This window comes from Lithobates pipiens, unplaced genomic scaffold (assembly GCF_037356315.1).
Source record: "Lithobates pipiens isolate NorthernLeopardFrog02 unplaced genomic scaffold, aLitPip1_a1.2 Scaffold_1, whole genome shotgun sequence".
Taxonomy (NCBI): Eukaryota; Metazoa; Chordata; class Amphibia; order Anura; family Ranidae; genus Lithobates; species Lithobates pipiens.
The window spans coordinates 152,870,359-152,891,937 of NW_027507685.1; positions in this window are offsets into that span (position 1 = coordinate 152,870,359).

Consider the following 21,579-nt stretch of genomic DNA (forward strand, 5'->3'; position numbering starts at 1 on the left):
TTTTGTGTATTGTTATGCATCCTTGATTATTTATGTTTCTGTGATATTGTAACTATGTATTTTTTTGTATAATACATTTTTTATATATATTTTCCTACATATGTGAATATGGTAGTACCTATAAAGTCCCACTTCTAGGGGGTTTCTCCATTTTTCTATCCTTGTGGGGATGTGGTACACCTTTATAGCAGATTTATTTCAGATAGCTCTGCTTCATTATTGCATAGTTACATCAGTCCAGGACCTGACCACAGACCCCCGCTCTAGCTGGAAATCCCTGTAATAGGTCACACTACTATAGTAATCTCCACTAACTTCCAGATCCCATGCCAAGCGGCTGCTTTGTGAGCACAGAAAGTTGGCGTATCGGCACGGCACCATTCAGAAATTGCATTGTATGTTCTCAATGAACGAATGTGTTCTCTGATTGGACAGTGAGGAGAGCAATATTTGAAAACATGATCTTTTGAGTCGGTTCACACTGAGGCAGAACGACTTGCAGCGCGACTGCCTCAGGCAACTGGGATCCAACTTTAGTAGCGACTTGCAAAACGACTTCTTTATAGAAGTCAATGCAACTTGCCCCAAAAAAAAAATGAAAATAAGTTTTGAAATAACATTGGTCTGTCTTGGTGCATTGCATAAATGCATGTGCGTTAATATTCATTGCTATGAGTCATCACACTAATTTTAATGGGCTGGCAACGCATCATCTATGCATAACATTTTCCCATGTAGTGCACCACTATAAACAATGGGGGTTATTCACTAAAGGAAAATCCACTTTGCGCTGCAATTGCACTTGAAAGTGTAGTCACTGTAGATCCGAGGGGGACATGCAAGGAAAATAAAAAACAACATTTTAGCTTGCACATGACTGGATGATAAAATCAGCAGAGCTTCCCCTCATTTCAGATCTACCCCTTAGATTTACAGCGACTGCACTTCCAAGTGCACTTGCAGTGCAAAGTGGATTTGCCTTTCGTAAATAACTCCCAATGTGTTTTATGGCGATGCAATGCATCTGTTTCAGAGGTGCGATAAGTTAGAGTGTTGGGGTGCCATTTAAAATGAATGGTACTGCAACGTGCTGGCCAATGTAATGTTCCTGCCATAGGTGTGTGCGGGGTTTGCCTGGGCACACCCTAATCACCCATTTAGTACAGTTGGGGGATGGCTGACAATCTGCTAGTAGGATAAACTGATGGGGTTTTTACTCACAAGTTTGTGATGCTTCTTTAGCCCCTTCCTGCCAAGTCCCAGCATCCCTTTAGGGACTTGTTCACATGTGCTTTGGTCTCTGAAAAGTGATCTGCATTCATAATGCTCTTCAGAGAGCATTTGGCATGCAGTGAGGAGGCATTGTATCACCTCCACTCCACCTGCTATAACCCCTAGAACCCTGCACTAGCATACCACAACCCCTTGCACTGCACACAGTTTTTAGGGCACTTGCAGAGTTGCCCCAATCACGTGAATGGGTCACGTTCAGCAGAAGCTGTGCCCACAGAAAGCAACGGAGGTTAGAATTCCTGTCACAGTCACAAAACAAAGCATCACAGTGGCAGAATGTGTACACCCCCAGTCTTGTGTTGCCAACCATCCACAAACTAAACAGGTGGTTTGTAAAAAACAGAAGCTTTTCTTCTGTACATAAGGCTGGATTCACACATGTGCGTTCACAGACATCGCATGTGATTCGCACCGCATTGCTGTGCAGATCACATGTGATGTTTGTGCGATGCAAATTCAGCCATTCAAACTGTATGGCTGAAATTGTATCGCATTCGCACCAAAATGGTACAGGGTGCTTTTTTTGGTCCGCACTGGAACCAGATTCCATGGGTGTTCACATCTATGCAATCTTATTCCTGCACCATTTGACAGTCCTCACTGCGATCCGATCTCGGGGTGTCATTAACTTTGTAATGACACCCGCAGTGGTTCGCAGAGGGCAGGGTGAACTGCCTGCAAGTGATATGCGATGCGGGAACCCATACAAGGAATCGTGCTGGTTCCCGCATCTCATATGTGTTGGCCCTGAACTTGTTAAGCATACACATGATCTGACTTTTTCAGCCAACTTTCACCAAATCACGAGGTTTTTCTGCTCTTTACCATCACCTTTGGTCAATTTCTGTATTGTTGTCTGATCTTTTGCATTTGTTCTGAGCATGCGTGTTTGTAAAGTCTGATGGTTTTTTTGTACATACGACCAGACTTTTTTTCCATCGGGCTAATGTTGTCAAAAAAGTTTGTCCATTCACACAGCCAACAAAAGTCAGATGAAAACCACAAAAGTTTGTCCGATGGAGCGTATACATGGTCGAATGTTGCCTTAAAACTGCTAATTTGTATGTTTGTTGTCAAAAAGTCAGATCGTGTGTACGGGTTTTAATAAGCTGCGCACACCTATGGTTCCTGCAATGTACTGAACTGCACTGGGCAGTAGGGATTGGGACCTTACACAATAAAGCTTACTGTATATGAGATTTTAGTAATGTTGGGTTTATGTTTCCTTTAATGTTTTAAAGCATTGCTGAAGGCATTTTCCTATAACTTGCAAGCAGGTAGGCCATTTATCGCAGCAGAGATGCTATGGGGTTGATTTACTAAAACTGGAGCGTGAAAAATCAGGTGCAGCTCTTCATAGAAACCAGTCATCTTCCATATTTTTTTTGTCAAAGCTTAATTGAACATGCTGAAGTTAGAAGCTGACACTACAATGCAGAGCACCACAAGATTTTGCACTCTCCAGTAGACACGTGCGATTAGTTTCGTACAAATCTCAAATTCGTACGAATTTCCCTAAATTCGTACATTCGGGAGGATCCAAAATACGAATTGCCATGCCTCCAAATTTTGTACGAAATACAAACTTTTGTTTACGAATCCCCAGGAGGAAGTCAGCACAGCACGGGGATGGTGGGAGCCCCTCATCTAATGAAAATTCGTATTTCGGATAGGAAATTCTTCAACGGAATTTCGTATTTCGGATAAAAACCAAACTTCCATCAGCATCGACTGTCATATTGAGGTCTATTTTTGCCTTTAAATTCATCGTAAAGAACGTTCGTACAAGTTAACGAACCTAACGACAATTCGTATTTCGGACATGAAATACGAAGTACGAATTAATTTTAATACGAACCGTAACGGAACAGAACAAAGCGAATTTATTGACGGCGCCCATGTCTACTCTCCAGTTCTTGTAAATCAACCCCTATGTCTCAGATCTTTACATAGTTAAATTGTTAGTCAGGTTGAAAAAAGACACAAGTCTATCTAGTTCAACCATAAAAATAAATAAATAAAATAAAAAATATCATACAATCCCATATACCAATCCTATACCCACAGTTGATCCAGAGCAAGGCAACCCCCCCCCCCCCCCCCCCAGAAAAGCAGCATTCAATTTGCTACAGCAGGGGAAAAAATTCCTTCCTGATCCCAGAGAGGCAATCGGATTTTCCCTGGATCAGCCTTACCTATAAATGTCAGTACCCAGTTATATTATGTACATTTAGGAAAGAATCCAGGCCTTTCTTAAAGCAATGTACCGAGCTGGCCAAAACCACCTCTGGAGGAAGTCTATTTCATATCTATTCTGCAATAAAACACACCTACCTGCCTATTTGTAGCATTCTGTGGAATGTAAACTAAGTTGCGCATGCGCAGCTCAGCTTACATTGCCCGTGCAGTCCCTTTGTGTCGGATGGTTAATTCCTGTGTTTGCGCAAGAGTTATATCATCCTCTGCCAGCCAATGGAGATGCCCAAAGATTGGCACTCGAGGAGAAGATGTTGACGCCAATGAGAAACACCTTATAGACTTTGAGTGTTAGCAAGGAGGAGAATAGAGTGACTTTAATCCTGCTTTAATACCTTTCTCAGTAGAATGGCTCCTGTGTCTGTAATAGTTCCTGAACACCAGTGGATTCAAAAGTAAAGTGGCAGCTTTCTTATTTTCAGGAATTTCTTGTCCCTTAAAGCGGAAGTTCCGTGCATCTGAGCACCACAAACCAAAAACGCTGTTCAATTTGTTTTTAATATTCAAAGCAATCTCCCTTATCCATCCACGTCTCCATTTTTTATTTGGCTAAGAAATCACTTTGAAATACACCCCCTGGCATTTCTAGCTGTGGCCACCTTGAGTAAGGGCCCTGCTGTTTTTTTCTGAGTTTTTTGCATTGGGAGGCCTATAAAATTCAATAACAGTGCATCAAAATTCAAATAATATGTATACTGTTTGATGTGTTGACAACAGGTACTAACAAGCCTTGGTCAATGGCTGTTAACCATATCCACTTCAAATTCTGCATTCAAAAATGCACTGAATATGCGCATCAAAAAAGGCATATCAACAGACAAAGGCAATGAGCATGTAGGCGTGAAAACACACACAAAAAAAAAAAAAAAACACACCCCCATACACATGTATAGATGTAAATGAGCTCTTAAAGAAGAAGTTATTTATGTTTTTCTCAAACATTTGGTGGCAAGGTGGAGCTTCAGGGGGGGGGGGGGGCACTGAAACCATGGGGGTTCACCCCAATTAGAACTGGGCTTTAAGTACTAGTTAAATACATTTGGAGACCTAATGAATACGTAATTGATTTACATCTGCTTACAATGTGGTTTATAGCTTGAACTTTCTCAGTTTGCACATAAAGTGGAATTAAACCTAGGGGAAAAAAACTCAGATAGGTAGGATTTTCTGACAGAAGAAATCCTCTGTCATAAGTGCTTTTCCCTGCCTGTCAGTATTTATGTGCATGCATGTGCAGCTCGGTGTACATTTATGGCACCAATCTGTGCCTTGATAATGTGACTCCTGTGCACATATACATGAGAGTGCCTTTTATCAAAGCCAAGCCAACCAAGCAGCCGAAGGTTTGGAACCTGTAAAGAAGAACAGGAGAAGATGGCAGAGCCTGATGGGAGTGCTGACAGTGCAGAGCTGGAGCCAATCACTTAAAGCGGTAGTAAACCCGCACATTTTTTTTTTTTTTTTTTAAACCTGCAAAGCAAAAGGCATAATGAGCTAGTATGCACCGCATACTAGCTCATTATGAAATACTTACCTTAGAACGAGGCCCCGACATCTGGCCCGATCCACGCCGAGGGAGCTGACATGCTCCCTCGGCGTTTCTTCCGGGTATCGCGGCTCCGGCCACTCACAGTGCATGCGCGCGGGAGATTTCATTCCGGCCGCCGGCCACTGCCGGATTTTCAGGCCGAGAATCCCCTTGTGCGCATGCGCCGCTGTGCCCCTTGTGCGCGTGCGCATACCGAGGGGGATAACTCCTAAACCGTACAGGTTTAGGAGATATTTTTTTTACCTACAGGTAAGCCTTATTATAGGCTTTCCTGTAGGTAAAAGTTTAAAAATCGAGTATACAACCACTTTAAGTCTGCCATAATGTGCTGTGCATACTAGTACAATATGGCGATGTAGCACTCTCCTAGCCTATTAGTGCCCAGTAGGGGGCTGCGATGGAGATAAATAGTTTAAGACACTGGAGAGCAGGGTTCTTGGAGGGTTCTAGAGGTGCAGGGCTGCTGCTGTCAAGCAGCCCATGGACTGTACAACTGCCCTAGGAGGCCTCAGAAGTCCCAAGATTACATGTATTTTGCTTAGTACTAAATGCAACCACCAGGGTCGCCATTTCACTCACTGGGTTGTGTCTGGAGGAAACCAGAATGCTGCAGCTGTTCTGGGGATTTAAGAGTAGTGACCTTAAGTTGATCCTTGAGATCAGACCAGATGCTCAAAGGACTTTCCCCATGGCTTTCAACTACGGAGCCTTCAAGGGTAACTAAACCTTTGTTTTTGTTTTTAAATAACAAACATGTCATACTTACCTCCTCTGTGCAGTTGATTTGCACAGAGGGGCCCCCGATCCTCTTCTTCTGAGGTCCTTCAGCGGCCCTCCTGTCTCCTCCTCGTCTCGAGTGCCCCGTTAGAGAAGCGATTTCCCTCGGGGCACTCGTGCAGGCGTGCTCCTGTGTCCTGCTGCTGTGAATATTGGTACAGAATGCAGGACTCGGCCCTGCCCCCCGGCACCCGTGTCATTGGATTTGATTGACACCAGTGGGAGCCAATGGCTGCGCTGCTATCAATCTATACAATCAAGAGCTGAGACAATGGGCAGAGAGGTAGAGCTCGTCTACGGTGTGGGAATGAACAGTTGAGTAAGACGGGGGGGGGGGGGGAGGTCAGTGTCAGAAGTTTTTTCACCTTAATGCATAGGATGCATTAAGGTGAAAAAACACAAGGGTTTACAACCCCTTTAACTACCAAGAAGAGAGTTTCCAGTTAAACAGATTCCTCTCATGGTCCCAACCCGTGAGGCTTTAGACTGCTCTGAGATTTGACAAGATTTGACAAAATGTTGTACGATGAACAATCGCCCGATTATCCGATCATTAGTATAGTGCTTTTGACAGCCAATTCTGACTTTTCGGACAACAAAACCTGAAGATATAGGCTGGAAAATGCTTACTGTAAGTGAACACAACGTCAGATTTTTGTTTAATTGGTACATTTTTTGTCCAATTTTTTGTCCACATTACATCAATTCTGAAGTTGTATTCTGTCATACAAGAATGTCCGTAAGTTAAGTAATCTCTTCATTTTTGGTATGAGACTAGCATGAAAAAACAAAAACAAAACAGATGATTATTCGAGTGTACCAGGCTTTAGGTTATATCTAGAAAGTAGTGATTGTGACATTCGCCAAACATTCACTGCAGGTGAATTGATCACTATAATTTAAAACACACTGGCCAGGACAATCCACCTAGAGTGAACATAAAATTAAAGAGGAACTTCGCCCGCAATTTTTCATTTTAGTCCCATCCCATCTGTTGTGCAGAATTGCCCTGGATTCAGATACCCACCGGGTCAGGGTATCCTTGCTTTGTGCACAGGTCCAAATCATTTGGTGGAGGGGGGATTGTGGTGTGGAGTTTTTTTTCAGGGGTTGGGCTTGGCCCCTTAGTTTCAGTGAAGGGAACTCTTAAGGCGTCAGCATACCAAGACATTTTGGACAATTTCATGCTCCCAACTTTGTGGGAACAGTTTGGGTTCCAACACGACTGCACATCAGTGCACAAAGCAAGGTCCATAAAGACATGGGTGAGCAAGTTTAAGGTGGGGAAACTTGACTGGCCTGCACAGAGTCCTGAGCTCAACCTGAAAGAACATGTTGGGGGTGAATAATGCCCCATACACACGATCGAAAATTCCGCCAGAAAAAGTCAGATAAGAGCTTTTGGGCGGAAAATGTGATCCTGTATATGCTCCATCAGACTTTTGCTGGTGGAATTTCGGCCAGCAAAAGATCATGAGAGAGAGAGCATGTTCTCAATTTTTCGGTCGGAAAAAGTTCAGCTCAGAAATTCCAATCGTCTGTACAAATTCCGACACGTAAAATTCCTACACATGCTCGGAAACAATTCAACGCATATGCAGACGCATTGAACTTCATTTTCTCGGCTCGTCGTAGTGTTGTACGTCACCACGTTCTTGACAGTTGAAAGCTCAGAGAACTTTTGTGTGACCGTGTGTATGCAAGACAGCTTGAGCAGAATCCCATCGGAATTCCATTGAAAAAAACCATCAGAGCTTTTTCCGACCAAAATCGTGTGTACGCAGCATTAGAGCGGAGACTGCGAGCCAGGCCTTCTTGTCCAACATCAGTGTCTGACCTCACAAGTGAGCTTCTGGAAGAATGGTCAACCATTCCCATAGACACTCCTAAACCTTGTGGACAGCCTTCCCAGAAGAGTTGAAGCTGTTATAGCTGTAAAGGGTGGGCCAACTCAATATTAAACCCTACGGACTAAGACTGGGATGCCAATAAAGTTCATGTGTGTGTAAAGGCAGACATCCCAATACTTTTGGCAACAATCTACCACCCCCTGCAGAATGACAGTCCTGCAGTCTGCTGTGCCCCCTCTACTCCTTCATCCAATGCGGGGGGCACTCTAATACAGGAGGTGTGTTACTGGTCAGATTACTGGGTGAAAACAGAAGGAAAAAGGGGAAAGCTGCAATTTATTACATGTAGGGTTTGGCTTTAATACTGCTTTAAATCAAAAAAATCACTGTTCCCTGCACGTTAATATCTCTTGTAAATGTCTTTTAAATGACAGTGATTGATCCATCTACAGTGAATGTCACATTCACTGCTTTATATATAGCCCCTATAAAGTGTACATGTATATAAAGACTTCCAATCCACTGTTTTGAAATGAGATCCCCGTGCAGAAAGTGTAACTTGTAGAAAAATGATACACCGTTCAGGAGCTCTGTCTGAAATGTTTGGTACAGATGTGTTCTCAAATCAATTTTTTTCCTTTAAGGATGAAGGTAATTAGTTGGCCAACAGCATGTCCTCGTAGATGGCCTATATGAACATGGCTGCTTCCACAGGCTTTAATTGCTCTCTGCAAAACACTATTTGTGGTTCTGTTTATGAAGCAAACCACTGTGTATATGCCATGATCAGAAACGTGGCGCAGAAACACAAAGGCATCCAAGAAAACATGCCTTAGGTTAGACAGGCGCAGTAAAAGGGAGCACAGGGTTGGCTGTTCATTGCTGAGCGTCTTTTGCATAATTTATTTGACAGGGCTAAAGAGCTGGGCTTGTGGGTTCTGAAAAGGCTTCACACTTAAACTTTTCTCCCCCCCCCCATCTCTCTCCCACCCCCATTTTGTGTCATCCAGCCAATGCTGCAGTGTAGCCATTGTTAGAAGTCTTCTGTGCATAGCCTTAGAAAACGGGCCTCTTATTGCTCAATCAGCAGGGGGTCTATGGGCTTCTCCATGGGCAGTGCTAAAATCCAATTGCCATCTTTACCAGTCTTACTGGAAGAGACCCATCTATACCACAGTTTTGTTTTAATTTCAGAGTATTTTACTCTATAATAATAATAACATTATTATTATTATTATTATTATTATTATTAATAATAATAATAATAATAATAATAATAATAATAACAACAATGACTATTATTATTATTTTTAAAATGATTAATAATAATAATCATAATAATAATACCATTGTTATTATTATAAAAGCGTGTGATAAAATAAAAAAACAGACATAACAGCAAAAATAATGCAAAAAATCAAATTAAGGTATGCAATCCTGTTGACTTTTTAGCAGAAATTATATAGCCACGCTAATCAATGTAATGCGTCTTTTTAAATTGAATAAGTAAATGCTAAAGGTGACAAGGCCTTAAAAGTTAAAATTTTTGGGGGAAGATAGGAATGTTTTTTGTTGATATTTTCAACAAAATAAAAACCTTTACTCAATGAGCATTAGTCAATTAATTTACACATTACATCAGTTAAACATATTATGAAACTTAATTACAGGTTTTTATGACATTTAATTACAGGTTTAACAAATCCCCACTCATCATCAATACCTTTCACTAATCAGTTAAATTACAACCAATACAGTATCTAATGATTTCATCAATATTTGAGTCAGCAAAAAAAAAAATTTTCAGCAGGAAAAAGCCAACATATGTTAAGGTATATCAAAAATATATATTTTTTATTTTTAATATAAAGTACAAAATTGTTAAAACCATGTCAATCTTTATTTTTTTTTTGCTGTGTACTATTGAGAGGAGATTTTCCTTAAATTTCTGTTCTGTTGATACTGCAGAAAGTGAAAGGAAGTCTCTGCAAACATGGGAGAAATTCTCTCTTATATGGTTGGCACCAGAACATGTCCTTCTATTGGACAGTTCTGATATATACCTCAAATTTTGTAATATCCTTTATTTTTAACCCAGGTGAGAGTGGTTACCAGGAAAAAAAAAAGAGAGAGAGCGAATCCACCTGATGGACACACATAAGGCAATTAAGAAAATCTTAACAGCGTTGCACTAATACCAATACCAGTATCAGTGCCGATACTGTCACATGACACTAAAATTGAAAATGTCAAATACTTACCATAATTTTCCTTTCCCGATGGACTCCATGGCAGCATACGTATGGGTTAACTCTGCCTCCACTCTTCCCCTATAGGACCCCATTCCCATAAATCTTTTCTCTGAGCCAGAGGCCGTGTTCCGTAACTAGCCTCCTCAAGACACGGGTGGGGGGACGACTTCTGCTGCCATGGAATCCATGAGTAAAACAAAATTGCGGTACGTATTTGATAGGAACGTATGGGAACTAACCCACCATACACCCAATGGGCGAGCAATGCTAACCCGAAGGCTTTAATTTGTTCCGTCAGCAGACAGGTCCTGCAATCTAAAATAAGCAGAGGATAAGGAAGAAGACTACACAATAATGAGCCATAAATGTATTGATTGAGGACTACAAGGCCTTCCTACAGACTACTTGGGAACCACATGCTGTGAAGCAGCCCAAGGTGTAGACCCACTCCTGGTCAAGTGAGCAGACACTACCTCCAAAGGAGCCAAGCCCTTGGCTCAGTGAGCCTGTTGGATGGCCTAGGCAATCCATGCCACAAACATCCTAAATGAGGCATGTTTGAACAGGCATTCTGAAGACTGAAGAAAGTTGTAGCTTTGTAGATATAACTTCACAAGCAGAGATGACTCTAGAGCTGAGCAGCTAAGGGGGTCTAATCTCGAGAACCAGGCTGTCAGACACAACCGCGCTGAACATGAATGTAGAATTACACCCAGTGACAGAAGGTCTGGCCCAAGGAGACAGTGCATTGGGTTACGGAAGCTGAACTGTGCTAGCAAGGGAAACCATGGCTTAATTGGCCAATAAGGTATCACTGCCACTACCTCCACAACCTATGTTTGTAGTCTTCGTAGAAACCTGAGGTTGACCAGGACTGGAGGAAATGCACAGGTCCTACTGCATTTCCAATGATCCATCAGGGCATCTGTGCCTGAAAACCTTCACATGTAGAGACCATTTGTTGTTGTCCAATTGTACTCAGAAGAAAGTCTTCTAAGATGTAGGCTCGATTCTTCTGAGCCCACAACATAATTGGCTCCTCCTCCTGTAATGGAGAACAGGCTGTGAGTCCCCCTTTGTCTTTTAACGTAGGAGACTGCCATAGTGTTGACTAACCAAAGAGCACGGACGCTCCCTTTGTTATATGGTAAAAGGCCTGTAGGGTGCAGAAGGCTGCTCTTAGCCTCAGAATTTTCAACACAATCTTGAAATTGACAGCCCCGTTTGCCTTGAGCTATCCCTGACAGGCAGCAAGCCCCCTGATTCTGTATTGCTAGCATTGGATGTGATTGTGAACCAGGAAATGGGGCAATGGAGTGACAAATGAGCCAGTTTCTCCATTGCAGCCACCAGGGGACTCGCTCTCATGTCTGAGGTTATTTAGATGACCTGAATTCTGCTTCCTGGCTTCCACTGCTGGAGAAACCCCTTCTGGAAAGGCTGCCTTCTCCAGCTTCCACTTGACCCTCAGAACCATAGACACCATAGTGCCAATCATTTTAGACACTGAAAGGCACACAGGTGGGAAGAAGAAAGGGCCAGGAGTATTCTGTTCCAGAACATCGGGATCCAGAGTCAAGGCAATGGTCCCCTTGATTATATTGAACTGAGCCCAATGATGGGGGCTCCAGGTGACTTTTTTCCAGATTCAGCTGCCAGCCAAACTTAAAGAGCATTGAAAAGACCTGAGCTCTGGGCTCCAGCAGCTGCCCTTTGTTTTGGGACAGTAGGAGAAGGACATCCACACAACTATGCAGGTGTATGCTCCTTGTTTTGTTAAAGATCATAACAACCAATAAGACCCTGAAAATACACAGGTGATGTTGAAAGTCCAAATTGCTGGAGCTGGAGATGGTCTTGACCTACAGCAAGCCAAAGGAACCTGTGGAAGTTTTCTACAATGGGCACATGAAACTAAGCATCTTAGGACTATTGGAAACAAGCCAGTCATCTGGCTGGACCCCCTATAAATCAGGGACAATGTTCCCACCTTAAACTTCTCCCTTGTTGAAAATTGTCTCTGGTGCACAAGGCCCAAAACCGGCCTCTGCAAGCTGTTCCTCTTCATGACCATAAAGAGGGGTGAGTACCTGCCCTGAGATTTCTCGCATTCAGAGACTGGCACAACAGCACTTTGCAACACCAGTGACTTACGTAAAGCATGAGAATATACTTTCTTTATCTCAGATGCTTTACGTGATCCGTTGAAATTAATCCGAGATGAGGAGGACTTCTGATGTACCATGCACGTCCCAGAAAAAAACATTTTGACATCTCAATAGTCCGAGGCCCAAACTCAGTATGTTCAAGTTTTAGCATACTTCTGAGGGGAAATCTCGTCTCCACGCAGCTTTTCCTAAAATCCTGACTTGGTCTGTAAAAATGTGTGACAGCCGCACGCTCCAAACTTTGTTCTCTAGACTGTCATCTTCCGGCCTATCAGGCGCCGGTCCCCAACTTGCCAACTGTGGTGTGGGTTGCATAGCTTTCCAGCTTGCCAATATTGTTGCTCCCTCAAAGGGAATGCTATATTACGTCTGTTAGAGGCAGGATCAGCAAGCTTAGGCTCCAGCCATAGCACTCACTTGCCGTAACTGACAAGAGTATGACCCGCGCCACTATTGGATCATGCTCTGCTGGGGTTTTTTGCCTTCCTCTGGATCAACTGTGGGTATAGAATTGGGTATATGGGATTGTATGATATTATTTTTTATTTTTTTTGTGGTTGAACTGGATGGACTTGTGTCTTTTTTCAACCTGACTAACTATGTAACTATGTGTAGCACTGATTACCGAAGGTGCAGCTGGTTTTCTTGGGCTTACTGTTTACCTCCTCGGCCTTGTAACTCGTCTTTCTTGTCTAGGGGTTCCCAAGGTTGATAGCCCAATAACTGCAGAGTGTCAGGTCACCTTGAGGCCAGGTGACAGATGCACACCGTAGGGATTAGGAGTGCACCGCAAGGTTGTGGAACCTACGGCTGACTGCTGTGGACGGGGGTCAAGGTGATAGGAAGGCAGGGCCCGCCAGAACACCAAGATGGATCCCACCGGGGCTAGAGCGTAAGATTCCCTGGGGCGCGGAGTCTAAGAGCCAGCAGGTGTTCACCAGAGCCTTGAGTGGTGAGGATGGACTTGGCTGCAGGTCGCGACCCCCAGGGTCCCCCAGCTCACACCCACAGTAGGCAACAGGAGGATAGGGATGGTGAGGGACAAAGCCAAGGTCGGTCGAGATTTTGAGGCTTTTGGGAATCCGGAGCCTGAAACAAACTGGATTCAGTTTAGAAATTATGGTGTACGGACCAATGAATCTTGAGGCAAATTTGAGAGAAGGAACCCGGAGTTTGATGTTCCTGGTGGAGAGCCAGACTTTGTCTCCTGGCTGAAGAGAAGGTGGCTTACGCCTGCGACGGTCAGCAAAACTCTTGAATTTGTTGGCAGCTTTCTGCAGCGTCTGGAAATGGATAGGGCCCCCTGGGAGCACAGTGCCATCAATTGCCGAGACTACCAGTGGAGTAGCGAGGGGAGAAAGGGTAAGCTTCATAGAAGAAGCAGTTCTCCAGTCCATAAAATTGCCGGCAGTCCCGGAGTCCAGATATGCTACAACCGATTGGGGAGAAGTGCCTAAACGGAGGAACACCGGAAGAAGAAGACGAGAAGGTGATGTTTCTGGGTCTAATACTCCACCTTCCAAATGTATTAGACCCGAGCGTTTCCCGGACGAAGCGAGCAGGAGTCACGAAAATGACCCTTGCCCCCACAATAAAGACACAAGCCCAGAGTTCTGCGTCTAGCACGTTCTTCAGGGGATAGTCTGGTCCGGCCCAGCTGCATGGGTTCCTCAGCAGACAGAGGATGCTCCACAGGGCGACGGGAAAAAAGCTCAGGCTAACTAGGACCTAAGGGTTGCTGGCGTCTTTTTTCTAAGGACCTCTCCTGGAAATGAATGTCAATCTGATTGCATAAGGCCAGACCGGCGGGGATAGCTCTTCCTGCTAATTCGTCCTTCACTCGGTCAGAGAGGCCATGTAAAAAGGTTGAGACCAGGGCCTCATTGTTCCAGCTCAATTCCGCTGTGAGGATACGGAACTGAAGTGCATATTGTCCCACTGAACAAGATTCCTGGCAAAGGTGTAAGAGCTGGCTCCTCGAAGATATTACGAAAGAGCTTCAAGAAGTTGGACAGGCTGGAAACCACTGGATCATTTTTCTCCCACAGGGGAGCAGCCCAGGCTAAAGCTTCACCGGAGAGGAGGGAAATTATATAGGCTACCTTTGCCCGATCAGACAGAAAGTTTTGAGGCTGGAGCTCAAAATGAATGGTGCATTGGCTGAGGAAGCCCCTGCAGGCCTTGGAGTCCCCAGAGAAACGGGACGGAGCTGGCAGTAATAATGAATGCGTGGATGCGACTGGTGCGATAGGTGCAGTTGCAGACTGTACTTGAGGCTGCAGGTTCGAGGTCCCCAAGGAAGCCTGTAGCTGCTCGAAGCGGGAAGCCAGATCTTGAAGGAATCGCATCACCTGAGTCTGATTAGATTCCTGGGTTTCATGTCGCACACCGTAGGGATTAGGAGTGCACCGCAAGGTTGTGGACCCTACGGCTGACTGCTGCGGACGGGGGTCAATGTGATAGGAAGGCAGGGCCGCCAGAACACCAAGATGGATCCCACCGGGGCTAGAGCGTAAGATTCCCTGGGGCGTGGAGTCTAAGAGCCAGCAGGTGTTCACCAGAGCCTCGAGTGGTGAGGATGGACTTGGCTGCAACTGGCTCCAGGTCGCGACCCCCAGGGTCCCCCAGCTCACACCCACAATAGGCAACAGGTGGATAGGGATGGAGAGGGACAAAGCCAAGGTCGGGGCCACAAGCAGACAGGAATAGTCAGGGACAGGCCAAAAGGTCAGGATCACAGGAAAACAGGGATAGTCAAGGACACGCCAAAGTCGGTAACGGAATAACAGCAGAGCACATGGCAGGTAACAGGAAGCTAACACACAAAGGTTGATCAGCAGGGCTGGCCTGCAGTGCACAGGTTAATATAGAGTTCTCTGATAGGAGCTAGGGTGGAGCCATGCGTGAGGATGGATTATAAAAGCAGTCAGGTGAGGGTCGGCTGGTCTCTAGAAATGAACACATGGAGACAGGTAAGCAGATGAACTCTATTGCATAACCATGACACAGAGACTGACACTTGAATTCCTTTAGGAATTTTTATTTGCTTAAAACGTTGAACAGAAACACAGTCTCTCAGTTGGGAATAGAGGGTATAGGTATGGAAGCTCAGGCACTGTTGACACTTAATAAATGTCTCTTTCTAGGTAATCCAAGGAATAGCTACTTTCCACTGTCGGATAAATCCTGGTTTATGGACTTAGCAGCAGACAAATGACTCAAACTTAGCAAAGTCTCTGCCACAGACTTGGTTGCAAACTTTTAGATGAACACAGAAAGTCTCTCACAGGAACTTAGTTGTAACCGAAGGATGAAAATAGGAACCTTCTTATGGTACCAGTATATTGCAGCCGGTCCGGCGATACCTTAAGAAATGTGGATTCAATTAGTGTCCATACAGCTCAGCATCCAAGCTCTTACCGAGCAGCCAGCCTCGTGCGTGGCCCTCTTCCGAAGAGTCCTCCCCTGGTTGCATGACGAGTTGCTGGGCCTCTCCAAAACCTGAGACGGCACCGCACCACCTTAGAATCCTCCTTCCAGTTACTGTGCCTCGGACTAGCCAGTTCCGAGACTCGGAAAACTGATGGATCAGCACCCCAGGCCATGAGGGCCCCGGGGGCTGGTCAGGAGGACCAGGACCATAGAGTCAGAACATACTTCTGGACCGGAACCCAGAACCACGTGACTTCAGCACCTTAAGTACCCTCTCCCGGAATACACAGCAAGGCAACGCACCCACTGATTGGCTCCGAGAGAGAGATTGGTACCCAATGCGTCCAACCAGACTGCGTTCTAATGCCTGTCCGAGGTGACACCTATACCTATGACCAGGCAGAACATTAGTACAGCCCAGCCAAACTGATGACAAAACCACAATTTAACACAATTAACCCCAAGACTCAACTATAGTCTTGGTAAAAAACAAAATTTACAGACATAGCACATACTCTTCAGGAGTAGCGGCGCTACATATGTAACTATGTAACTATGTGGATGTTGTCAATTGGAACCTTACCATGGAAACCGACACCAGCTCTGGCTACAGAGATCTACAGAGATTCTGAAAACACTCTTGAATACTGTGTCCACATTCTCCATCCACATTTGTATCCTTTTCAACATGGCCACAAGAGCCCAGGCTGAATTCGGGCTATTCACTGCATCTTCCAAGGTAAGGCAAAAGGTTTGCTCAGAAGGGAGGTATATCTCGTGACCTTGCTCCACTCTTCCAAAATGATGTCCCCTAGTTCCGTTAGGAATATGAAAAAATAGAACACTCTCTCTAAGCCCACGTACACACGGTCTGAGATTTTGCCAACCAAATCCGTCGGATTTTGCCCGTCGGATTTAGTCCGACGGATTGTGTCCGAAACTGTTGCATACACACAGTCGGGCCAAGTTGGCGAAAAATCCGATCTTTCAGAACGTGATGACGTAATTTTGTTACGATGGGACTACATTCAGGCTAGTAGCCAATAGCTTTGATGTAGGAATTTGATCTGAGCATGCGTGCCACTTGGTCCGATGAAAATGCTCTACACATGATCGGATTAGGTCCGTCCGGCCCAGTTGGTCGGGAAATATTTCCAACATGTTGGAAAATTGGGTCGGACGGAGATTCGGATGGAGATTCGGATGGAATCAGTCCGATGCATACCACACACAGTCGGATTATCTGACGACACGGTCCGATAAGACTCATTCCGACAGATTCTCCCACCGTGTGTACAAGGGCTAAGACTACTTCTCCACTATTACGATTTAGAGTGCAACCATTATACTATTCTAAGAGCAGCCCCAAACCAACTTTACAGTCTCTGGATCAAAGCTGCAGCAAAAGTCACACCAAAGTAGTGCAGGAACCTTCCCAGAGTGGCTGCAACTTTAAGTCACATAGGTTGGAATGGGTGCCAATGAAATCAATGGTGTCCAAAGTCGCATGACAAGTCGCACTATAGGAAAACAGAGCCTGAGGTGCTTACAGAACTTCCTATTACTTTGTAGAAGACTCTACGGGTTCTATTCATGTAAATGCACCCATCATTGTCTTGACCAAAAGTCATTAAAAGAGACTCATCTCCCTCTGCCTCACTGTCTGAGGTCTTCAGAGATGGGTGGCTAGGTTGGGACATATCCAGTTCTTCCTGGTCATCCTAGTGGGAGAACACGCCGAAAGGGCTTGTTGAACTTTGTGTGTAGCTTGTATAACCATGCTTTAAGGGATTCTTGCACCATGTGCCTCACCAGAGATTCCATTTCCTGGAAATCGTCACCCCTTTTCCCAACCGCCTGGGCTTAGCATAGCTCACACAAAGACTCGCCCTCTGGAACCTGAGTCCCACATCCCCATCATGCTTCCTCCTTGGAGCAGCTGACATAGCAGTGGGTGCGTACAGGAGGATTCATAGCTTCTGATATGAAAGCTGGACCTTGACGGTGACCTATACCAATACATCTGGAAGAGGAATGTTGTGACCTAATGAAGTCTTTATCATATTGTGCCATGTATTATCAATCTGACCTAGAAGGATTTAAAAAAGCAAAAATTGCGTAGAAAGGAAATGTTTAAAGAACCCCAAAAAATACCCAGGTCAGCAAGGAATGTAAAGGGTTACACCCACCCTTTCATACCTGCTACACAAGGGCTGGCCACAGGGAGGGCAGTGATACATCCACAGTGTGAAGTGCACAGACAGACAAACAACCTGCGCAGGTGATCAAATCATAGCAGAAACACACAGAGGCAGCATACCAGGATGTTAATGCAGAGCATATATCTGTGATGATTGCACACAGCATCTAGGGAAACTGCTGCAAGCTGCCCACAGAGAAATCCCAATATCAACACTACTGACCGTTGATTGGATTTCCCCACCGAAAAGATGCCACCGCCATCCCCAGCACACATGCGCTGAGCCCCTAGGCAGAAGTAACCCAGGGATGCCCAGCCGGAAGAGAAAACAGCGGCTTGGAACGCCAATGCGCTCCAGCTGCCATAGACTGGAAGACAGAGCCAGGAAAGAAAACAGAAAATACACAAACTGCTGCCATGGAATATGTCATATAAAAGTATACATCACTGCACATGGCATTACCACCGATTTGAAATTCAATCCTGCTTCCACGATCAAACCGGACCAGGTAAGCTGATCACACTGGGAGAAATAGGGCCACTCGCTAATAGCTGGGCTATCTGGCCATTGCGCCGCTTGCCTGCCAGTGTCCAGGCTTCTGCTCTTCCAGCGCCTCTTCTGTTTGCCCACTCCATTCCCTGCTAATAGCTAAAGCTTATCGGAGTATCGCGACCTGTCTTCCCAGTGGTCACCGTTGGCCGGTCTTGAAGGCGGAGAGGAAAAACTTCAGGTAGTCGAATAACCAAACTGGTCCTTAGGAGGAGGATAAAAAAGGAATGCGGCCTCTGGCTCAGAGCAAAGATTTATAGGAGTGGGGACCTATAGGGGAGGAATGGGGTGGGGGGGGGGTTAATCCATACGTATGCAGCCATGGAGTTGGTCAGGAACAGGTATCCACAATTGGTATCGGCGATTATGATTTTATTTGTATATATGTATTTATTTAATATGAGCAGAAATAATAATAAACATTTTTTAAAGGGTGCATATCAGTGATTTTTATTTTTATATCTAGCCATGCAGCCAGAGGGGGGAGTTCACATCTACTTTATACTTTTACAGGGTCTATCTACTTTTTTACAGGGTCTTCTTAGTTCCTATTTTTAAAAAAAATGAGAGGATGCTTTATTTCGTGATAAAGTAAAGAATTTGAAAAAAAACAAAAAAAAAAAATTTGAAACAAAGATATTTTATAAACATTGTAAAACAAAAAAATAAAAATAAAAATAAAAAGGCAATTCAAGCATAAAAGCTAACTAAAAAATAAACAAATTAACCTATAAAATGATAGTTTCCCTTTGGGGTTGTATAGGTTTGTTTAAAAAAAAAAAAAATCACAATCATGTCATACTTACCTCCACCGTGCAGTTCGTTTTGCACAAAGTGGCCCGATCCTTGTCTTCTGAGGTCCCTTGGTGGCTGTCTCGGCTCCTCACCGCAAGAGCTAACCCCGCTCTGGGAAGCACTCTCCCAAGGGGGTTAGCTTGCAGGCACGCTTCCGTGTGATAAAGTCGGCGGCCATAGCCGCCAAGTGTATCACTTGGCCCCGGCGCACAGCGTCACTGATTTGATTGACAGCAGCGGGAGCCAATGGCTGCTCTGCTATCAATCATCCAATGAAGAGCCCACAGGAGCTAGGGGAAAGCAACGCTGGATCGCGCACACGGAGTTTCGGGGGGCTCAGGTAAGTAAAGCGGGGGCTCGGGGGGGGGGCGGAGAGTGCAAGGTGTTTTTTCACCTTAATGCATAGGATGCATTAAGGTGAAAAAACACAAAGCTTTACAGCCCCTTTAAGTATAAATGTACTTTTGAAGCATAATGCTCCATATGATACCAAAAAACAAAAATATTTGTGCGCTAGCTATTTAGATGGGGGAAAAAAATAATAATAATTATATATATATATATATATATATATATATATATAAAAATATATAGATATATTGTGATATGATTCAGTAGTATCAGTCAATTCATTCACCTGTTTCATAAATAAACATAGACATAACATAAACAACTTCAAAAACCATATATTAAAGTGCGCTGCTCAAAATACATTAACCACTTCTGGACGATATACGTCCTAACTTTGACGGGGGATATTGATGTTATGGCAGCAGCTAGCTGTCATAGCCCCGGTATCCTCTTGTTCAGCCAGTGTTCCGGTTTCAGATAAAAGTGGTCTCTGCAGCAGATTAGCCATGAGATCACTTTTATCTGCGCACTCCATTGCCCTTTGCCGCATACCGGATCTGTCAGCAGCGGCGGAGGCAATCGGATCTGCACTCTGGCTGGGCATGGAGATGAGTGAGGGGAAGATGGCCCCCACCCGTCTCCATAACAATGCAGGGCGGAGGCAATGTCAAAACGTCACTTCCGCCCACAGCTCTTAAAGAGGCATTTTTTTTTAAATGACAATTTTTTTTATTGCATTTAAGTGTAAACATGAGATCTGAGGTCTTTTTGACCCCCGATCTCATATTTAAGAGGTCCTGTCATGCTTTTTTTTTATTACAAGGGATGTAAGGGAATTTGGTATTTCAAATTCATATATATACACCTTGTATATTTGGAGCCAAATGTGAATTTTTATTTTATTATATAAGTATTTGGAGTGCTATTAACATTGCTGGCAGCATGTATAGTTGCTTATTTGAGAGACAACTTGGGTGGAGGAAGTGATCGGTAATAACATAGGAGTGAAGCTGATAAACCTTATAGGAAGTGATGTAATTGCCAAAGGGAAATCTCAACCCACGGAAGGGAGGTGTCTACCCTGTGTGTATAAGAGCAATCTGGGGACCAGGATTGATGTCTTTGATTATGCCAATTAGGAGGGGTGAAACGCGTTGACACAATTTCCGGTTCCCTAACCAATTAAGTCACTTCTGCCACCCATGGAATGGACGCTGAGCCAGAAGAGCCCTTATACGTTGCAAAGCATGATTATGTTGGAGACTCTGTAGGTGTAATTTTATATGTTGCATTTTAATAAACCTTAAATACTACACGATGAGAACTAAACTATGAGAACTCTCTCCTTTTATTGAGCCTGGCGGAAAAACGAGCTACCGTGTGTATATATATATATATATATATATATATATATATATATATATATATAGAACCAGCAAGTTGGAGGCAAAGAAATAAAAGAGAAGATCTATGGTCCCTCACCAGATATAAGCAAGTTTGACCCCTAGACTGAAAAGCTGAAGGTCCATTTTTTCTGGTGAGTAGGGGTACAAGAGGGCTGTGTGCCACACTTCACGTCATGTTTATCTGGAGCACTTCAGTACGTTTTTCATGAACTATTGAGCATGAGCGCTTTATTGGAGGATGGATGTTTATGAAATTGATCACTTTAAATTTTGAATATTTCATTATAATTTTTTTGTTGGAGCAATCAGTTCACTGTATGTATTAATATATTTTTTGGGTTTGTCATATAATGTGGAATACACTGTATGCTCTGTGGTAATATTTGAGATTATTGATGCATCACTGCAAGATAAGTATAGAGGACTGTATCTATTGCTAACACTTTTTTTTGCATTGGATAGAATAAGGAGTGTTTTAAACTCCTATTAGTTTTATTAATTTTTTTTTTTTGGGGGGGGGGGGGGCTATCATTGGGACAAAACAGAAAATTCCCTTTAGAAAGTTGTTGCTTGAAAAACAAGTCCCCATTAGAAGATTTCACCTCGTGTTCTGATGACAACTGTAACATTTTGGGTTTCCTGTCACTTTCTGCCTTGATGACAATGGTCACCACGGCAGATAGAGAAGGTGAACCTTCCC